We start from the raw sequence: 9,159 nt of genomic DNA on the forward strand, positions 1-9,159 counted from the left end.
AAAATCGATCACAAATATATTTTGTAACCAAATATAAATTTTTTATTTTTTTTAATATAATATAATTTTAAAATTTAAAATTTATCTTCATCATTAATTATCTAAATAATTATGATTAGAGTATCGTCACAAAAGATCATCTTGATCCGATAGCTCTAGCCATGTTGATCAATGAAATTTGATTTCGACAGTCACGAACGATCACATAATGATTTGATAAATAGAGACCATTGATGGATCTGAAAACTTACAATGATAATTTTGATGATATTTATAGCACGCTATCAAAATTTTACTTCAATCAGATATCATTATCATGATCAATTTAGTTTGAGATGATTTGAACCATTAAATAAAAATGAGTGATCAAAAAGTCAAATGGCATCCGATTATAAGATAACTTTTTAGATAAATTATTTTTACTACTACTTTAATCATTTATGTAGTAGTGATCATAAAATCTAAATCACATGAATATGAACCATTCATGTTAAGTAGATCTTACAAAATTATAAGTATAATTACTTAAAGACTTTAAGAATGAGTATCAAGAGACATATAGTTTTGAATGGTTCATATATGCGCGGTTTGGATTTAACGATCACTATCATATAGATGATTAAAGTAGTAGCAAAGATCATTTATCTAAAAAATCACTTTATATTTGGATGCTGTTTGATCTTTTGATCACTCATTTTTTATTTAACGATCTAAATTATTTTGTGCTAAATTGATCATGATCATGATATCCGATGGAAGCAAAATTTTGATAGCATGTTACAAATATTATCAAGATCATCGTTGCAAGTTTTTGAATCCATTGGTCATCTCTATCTATCAGATCATTATGCGATCATTCGTGACCGTCAAAATCAAATTTTATTGATCGACATGGCTCAGACTATCGGATCGAGGTGATCTTTTGCGACGATACTCTAAAGATAATTATTTAGATAATAAATAGTAAAAATAAATTTTAAATTTTAAATTTATATCATATTCAGAGAAAAATAAAAAAAATTATATTTGATTGCAAAATATATTTGCGATCAATTTTTTAGTTACAAAATATTAAAAAACTTAATGACCAAAAAATTGATCATAAAATACTTAAATTATTTTTTTAATTTATAAAATAATTTTATCACAAATAATCTGCTATTTATTTTTTAATTTTTTTTGATTTTTTATCGATTATTTGTGATGAAAATTTTTCATCATAAATAATAAGTATTTATGATGTAAAATAAATTTTGCATTATAAATATTTAATTGTTTATGATGCAAATTTTATGTCATAAATAATCTGCTATTTATTTTTTTCTAAACTTTTTATTTTTTCATTGATTATTTATGATGTAAATTTTATGTCATAAATAATTTAATATTTATGACACAAAATTTATTTTCATCATAAAATAATTTTTTACAAAAATTTTTTTTGGATGAAAAAATTTTTAGAGAAAATTTTTTTTTGACGGGAACTATTAATGACATAAATGATATTTTGCATCTTTAATAATGGTTATTAGCGATGAAAATTTAATTTTTGTCACAAAAAATTAGTTTTTTATGGATTTTTTTGGTTAAATTTTTTTGAAGGAAAAAATTTTTAGGGAGAAAAAAATTTGGCAAAAATTATTAGTGATGAAAATTAAATATCCATCGCTAATAATTGCATTGCTAAATATCCTATAAAAATTCTCAGTCACTTCTGTCTACTTCTCATGCTTTCTGCGAAACCCTCTCCTCTCTATCTCTTTCTCCCCCCTCCCATGCTTCCACATGCCGTCGGGCTTCCTCTCCTGGCGTCACCACCACCTTCCTCTCTGGGCAGCGTCACCACTACTGCCATCGACTTTAAGGTAACCCCCCCCCCAATTTTTTTTGGCCCCGCAGGGAAGGGAGGAGCAGGGGGGTCGAGGGTGCGAGTGGAGCAAGCCACGAGGGTGGGGTGAAGGATGTGGGGTGGGGGTGGTGGGGGGTGGGGGGCATGAGTGGAGTGGGCCAAGGGGTGGGGGTTACGCGAGGTGGGGTGGAGGACAGGGGGTGGGGGGCGCGAGAGGATCGGGCCAAGGGGTGGGGGTGACGCAGGGTGGGGCAGAGGATGGGGGTGGGGGCCGCAGGGGGTAGGGGGCGGAGGGGCACCATGGGGGGTGGAGGGCGGTGGTGATGGGTTGGGAAGTGATAGTGGTGGTTAGAGATGGTAAAATCGATCCGATCCGATGGGTATGCACCCTATCCAACCTGATCAAATCCGAAAAATAAAGTTTGATCGTGTTTGGGTTCGGATTTGGGTAAAACCCAAAAACTGTAGCACAGATATGGATAGGATATGGGTAGTACTGTTTCTATCCAAATCCGAATCCGAACCCGATCCGAACCTATGGGTATGGATAATACTCAACCTATATCCGAATATATATATTTATAGTTCTATTTTGGTAATTCTGTTTTAGTTGATAATATACTAAAAATTATTTTGATTATTTATATGTTCTATGTTAAATTGTAATTCTATTTCTATGTTTGATTTTTATAAATTTGGACTCATAAATTATGTTCTATATCGAATTGGTAATTTTATTTTGATTGATAATATGTATAAAATTATTTTAGTTGTTTATTTTTTTTGAGTATGGGATAGGCATGGGGCGGGTATGGGTTGTGTATGAAAAAATGAGTTATCCGTAAGTATCTCCGAACCCGTTGGGTATGGGGATGGATATCTTTTTTCTTATCCGATCGGGTATCGGGTAGGATTTGGGTATAGTGTATTAAGTTCGGATTTGAGAATGGATAGTACAATATCCGATCCAAACCCTATCCATTGCCATCCCTAGTGGTGGTAGTGGGGTTGTGGCGTGGGGTGAAGAAAGGAAAAAAAATAAATAAATTATTTTTTAAAAAATAATAATTTAATAATAATAAAAATAATAATAAGTATTAAAAAATAATAATGATAAATAAAAAAATATTTAAAAATAAATTATTTTTTGTAAAGAAAATAGTTATGTTTTTAAAATAATGATAAAATATTATTTTTTAAAAAATAATTTAATGCTTTTGCTTGTTATAATTTAATACTTTTGCTTGTTTATTTCTTGTATTTTATTGTGATTATGATTTAATGTTTTAACTACGATTAGCCGAATCTGGGATCCAGATCGGAATCTAGTTCGGATCTAGTTCGGGATTCGAATCGGGATCCAGGTCAGGATTCGATCTGAAATCCAAATCAGGGTCTGATCTGGATCGACTTGGATCCGATCAGGGATCTAGGTCGGGATCCAATTCGGGATCTGGTCCGAATCTGGGTCGGGATTCGGTCGGGATCTGATCTGAATCTGAGTTGAAATTCGATTCGGATCCAGGTATATCTCTCTATTTTCATAGAGAGATGCATGATAGTGATTTAATGCATGCATTGATGTAACCTTAGACTTCCATTCGAGAGTCGATCCCAAAGTCTCCAAAATGGACTTTGTGAACAGCTCTTAGATGGCTCATTTGAGCAGTTTAGAAATGCATCAATTTTTTATTATTATTATGATATTTTTTGTTCTATTGTGTAAAATTTCATCATAGTTTTCTTATTTGTTCTTTGGATACATATTAGATGTAGTTAAAATATGATCCATCTATATCGTGTACTTGGAGAACTATATGGAGATGCGGCCGGATTTTTTTCAGATATGAAACAAAGAACAAAGCTGTGGCAACCATAAAAGTGATGCATTTTTTGAAAGGGATAGGACCTATGTTTACCTATTAGTTGGTGCTCGGATGCATTTATTATGTAAGTTATTTTAAATGAAAAAATAATTAGGTAGTAATTGCCTTGTATTTGTATATGCAGAATCTGTAGATAGTGAATCCAAGTCAGGATTTGGTCTGAGATCCAGTTCAAGATTCGGATCGAGATTCAGATTGAGATTCGATTCGAATAAATGCCAAGGATTTTTTTCTTTGTTGTTAACGATTTTCTTTATTGTCAGATAGATATCAACAAAGATTGGATGAATACTAAAGATATTTTTTTGCCTGAATACCAAAAAGATATTCAAAATTTTATTGAGTTTGCACAGTGTAAGACTGACAGTGCCAGTAGGAAAAAGTATCCATGCAAGAGATGTGTCAATATAGTATATCATTACATATCACTTGTTGAGAATAATCTGTGACGTTATGGTATGGGCAAGAAGTATACTTGCTGGATATGGCATGGGGAAGGTAATCCAAATGAAGTTATGCGCAACGATAATGATATTGAAGATGATAGTGATACTGCTGAACCTGTTAAACATGATGGTATAGGTTCACATTAGATGATTTACATCGGAGTGTTTGCTCAAATGTACCCATGAGTACTAATGCATTTGAAAGCAGTTTTGATCATGAACACAATATTAATGAGGTAGAAAGGACTTCTGAACAGTTTGCAAAGCTTGTAAGAAATGCACGAGAGCCACTTTACCCAAATTGTGTAAAGTTTTTCAGGTTAAAGTTTTTGATCAAATTACTTCATATTAAAATCATGAACCGATAGAATCAAAAGTCATTTGATCGAAATTTGACATTGATTAAAGTAGCTCTTTCTGATGGAGAGAGACTTCTAAAATCATATTTTGAAGCAAAAACATACATGTGGGAATTGGGACTTGGCTATATTCCTATACATGCCTACAAAAATGACTGTACATTATTTTATAAGGAGAATGAACAAGCAAGTGAATGTCTAAAATGCGGTGAGCCTAGGTATAAAATTAATAATAGAAAAAAAAAATACCTCATAAGATTTTGAGGTATTTTTCATTGATGCCAAAACTTTAAAGGTTGTATATGTCTACAAAGATAACTGAAGAAATGAGATGGCATCTGAGTAGTGGCTTCCAGAGGAGAACATACTTAGCCACCCTACTAACTCTGTAGTGTGAAAAGATTTTGATGCAAAGCATCCGCACTTTGCGAGTGACCCACGCAATATCCGGCTTGGTTTAGCGACAGATGGATTTAATTCCTTTGGCAATTTGAGTACTTTCTACGGTATATGGCCTGTGATGCTAATACAATATAATGTGTCACCTTGAAAGTACATGAAAGAACTATTTATTTTTATGTCATTATTGATTTTGGGTCCGAAAGCACCAAGTAATAAAATTGATGTATATTTATGATCCTGAATCGATGATCTAAAGGAGCTATGGGAAGATAGAGTACAGACATATGATTCTGTCAGTCAAAGAAATTTTAAGTTACATGCTTCTATTTTATGAACTATAAATAATTTTTCTGTATATGAAAATTTATCTAGATAGAGTACCAAAGGATATCTGACATGTCCAATATACAATAAGGATACGTCCTCTTTACATGTAAAGCATAGAAAGAAAATCTGCTTCATAGGTTATCATCAGTTTCTACCTGCTAATCACTCTTAGAGGATCCGTTATAATCAATACTTTGATGGTAAGTCTGACCGACATCCATCACCTAAGGAGTTAAGTAGAGTGGCAGTTTTAGAACTTGAAGCCATTCAAAATGTAAAATTTAAAAAGACATCGGGTGTTCGCAAGTGAAAGCGTACTAAAGTTGAGGTGAATTGGATGAAGCGAAGTATATTTTTTGAACTACGACACTGGAAGCAGCTACTATTTCGTCATAATCTGGATGTAATGCATATTGAGAAGAATATTTATGATAATATCATCAGTACAGCATTGAATATTTCAGAAAAAATAAAAGATAATTTAAAAGCTCATCTCGATTTGTAAGAAATGAGAATCTTATCGGAGTTACATTTAGTTTGCCAAGGTAATAAATTTTTATTGCCACCTGCATGTTATTCGCTATTTGACGAGAAGAAGAAGAGTTTTTGTGGATTGTTCAAAATCATAAAGTTTTTTGATGCTTATGCTTCAAATGTATCACGGTGTGTTGGTAACAATGACGGTAATGTCTCTGGCATAAAAAGTTATGACTCCTATGTGATGATCTAGCACTTGCTTCCTGTGGTCATGCATGGCTATCTGAGTGGTGATGTTCAAGCTGCATTGATTGAGTTGGGAGTGTTATTTCAAGAACTATATTATCGAAAATTGAAGATTAACTTACTTGAGAAGTTTGATAAGGATATTGTGCTCATTCTTTATAAGTTAGAAAAAATATTTTCACCATCATTTTTTGATGTTATGGTGCACCTGACTGTTCATCTCTCAAAAGAAGCTCTTTTGGCCAGATCGATATATTATCGGTGGATGTATTCTGTTGAAAGATAAAAAAATTATAATCTCTTTATCATATCAGTTATAATATGTAAATGTATTAGTTAAATTTAAATTTATTTTTATTTGTATATTCTTGTGTACTCTAAAAAGTATGTGTGCAATAAGGCACGATCTGAAGGATCTATAGCGGAAGCATACATAGCTATAGAGTGTGTCACAATCTGATCGATGTATTTTGATGATATCAAAATAAGATTCAATCATGTAGATCATAACGTAGACCATGAATGGGTGACAATGAGTCGACACTGTCCATATTCAAACAAACAGTTCGACCTATGGATGGAAGGAGATATGAGTTTATAGACGTGAATGAGCTATCCAAGGTGTACTTTTATGTTCTAAATAATTGTGAAAAAATTAAAAATTTTATTAAGTACCATCTTAGCATACTTTTTAGTATTCTAACTAATTTTTTCATATTGATATAACATTAAAAATTATGATTTATTGTAGTGAGCACAAGAGGATACTATCCAAGGAGAATAATATAGATGTTGATGATTGATATAAGAAAAAATTTGTAAAATGATTTGAAGACTATGTAAGTTCCATTAGTATTACATTATATTTTAATAATTATAAAATTATTTATTTGAACTAACATAATTTTTTATATTATGTTGTAGATGAAATCTAAGTATTTCAATAAAGAAGAGGATGAGACCGATGAGTTGTACAATTTAGCATATGGTCCCGATTGAAGGGTTAACCACTACGCATCCTATATCATTGGAGGAATAAGATTTCATATAAGAAGGCTTGAGATGCAAAGATGGATCCAGAATAGTGGGATTGCTATGATAGGATATGAAGGAGGAGAGGAGATTAAATATCTTGGTGTATTGATAGATATCATAAAACTGAAGTATGGGTCCAATAATTCGGTATTCTTATTTTAGTGTGAAAGATAGGATATTAGCAATAAGAAGATCGATATTCATATCAATCTATATTTTATCAGCATAAATTTTGTATGAATATGGTACCAGAATAAGTCGTATATATTAGCAACTTAAGCCAAATAAGTAATATATTTGAAAGATCCAAAATATCGAGATGCTTGGCATGTCATACAAAGAATAATATCTAAAGGCGTATATGACATACCAACCCAACTAGAGATGGACGAAAATTCAGATCTACATGAAGAGGAAGCTTTTCAAAAGGAAGAACAAACATTGACCCAGCTCTTTATTGATGAAGAACTTATGATAACTCTTTTGAATAGGGCTGATCAGCCGTCCAACGAAGTTGAAGCTGATTTTGTATTTAATCTTGATGATTCAAAGGATGATGATCCGTTCATAAATGATGATGAGATAAAAGACGATACATTAGTCAATTATTGTGATTCGGAGGAGGACCTACAAATCGAGGAGGATACAGATATTGATGAGTAGATCTATATTCTTTATTAAATCTTCTCTTACAATAATGATATGTAATACAATTCTATTCATTATCATTTATGTATTTTTTGCTATTATTGTTAATTATTATGTTTATTTACATATCAAGTTAGTTATATGTATGGTTTAAGCATTGCAGGTATGGCGCCAGGAGGGAGACGACCACGTCCGAGTTCACAGCCTCCCTCTGAGGATGAGCCTTCCCTTATTTCTATTGCCGCACCATCGGAGCTGCCAGAGAATGCTGTAGAGGTAGATCCAAGTAGTATTTTAATATTTTTTATATAATAAAATTTAATTTTAATTGTATCTGTTAGGTTTATAAATAGCTATCATACTAATAATTTCGTTATTATTTCAAGCCATTCGATGCAGGTGGTGAGGCGAGGGCGAGGTCCATCGAAGGACCTCACCTTGGAGCATTGAAGATGCGAGCACGAGGGACAGCATCTCCATATCGAGATTCCGTCCGACTTCACCACGCCCATTAGGGAATGATGCGAGCCATGATAAACTGAACTGAGTATCATATGCCGCAGCTATGTCCTTGTGATGCTCTTCGATTAGCGTAATGTTATACCAGCTCAGAGAGAGATCTTCTATAGCCACTTATAGATAAAATAATATTTAATAAAATATTTAATTAGTACTATATTCTTATAATATTTATTATTGGCAGGCTATATTTGATATTGTTGATTTTGAGCACGATTACGTACGGTGAGCTATGGATGATCATCTATGCTCGCGTTTCAAGGATTACTACCATCGCATTCATCGCCACTAGTACACTATAGTGCAGGACTGAGGGATGGAGATAGTGCAGCAGCGGCCATATGACAGCATCAATATCGAGGACTGGGTTTTCATATGTCGCAGATATGAAGACTTGGCAAGCAGGTTAAGCATCTAAATTTTTTTTTAGAGTTTAATAATTGAATTATTTATTCTTAAATTCAGTTAGTTACTTACTAATTTGACTGTTAACTGTACAGGATCGATGAGTTTGAAATATGATCAATCGAGCATCTCGCATTATGGAGGTTCGAGGCTGTTCGCTCGTCATATAGAGCAGATGGTAAGTAATTTTTATTTAACATATTTTAACTCCTTAACTATTTGAAAATTTTTTTAATAATTGTTCTCAAATTGTAAAGAAATATAGAAAGTGATGAGCTTTCTGGTAGGATCGAGATCTACCAGCAGATCCATTAGTGACGATCTGGAGAGTGGACGGCGGGAGCCAGGAGCTTTATGTAAATTTTTTAAATTATTTTTTCATTAATATTTAGATTTTTAGTGCAAACTTAGAATAACTATAACTTTAATTTTCAAGATTGTATGATAGAGATGAGATCTCAATCTACTCTTGAAGGCTCGATCGCACCCATAGATGAGGAGATCTGTGATTAGGTGTTTGGTATGAGACCCTATTATGTTAGGAAGCTAGGATATGGAAT

Source organism: Elaeis guineensis, chromosome 1 (genome assembly GCF_000442705.2).
Source record: "Elaeis guineensis isolate ETL-2024a chromosome 1, EG11, whole genome shotgun sequence".
In the NCBI taxonomy this organism is placed as follows: Eukaryota; Viridiplantae; Streptophyta; class Magnoliopsida; order Arecales; family Arecaceae; genus Elaeis; species Elaeis guineensis.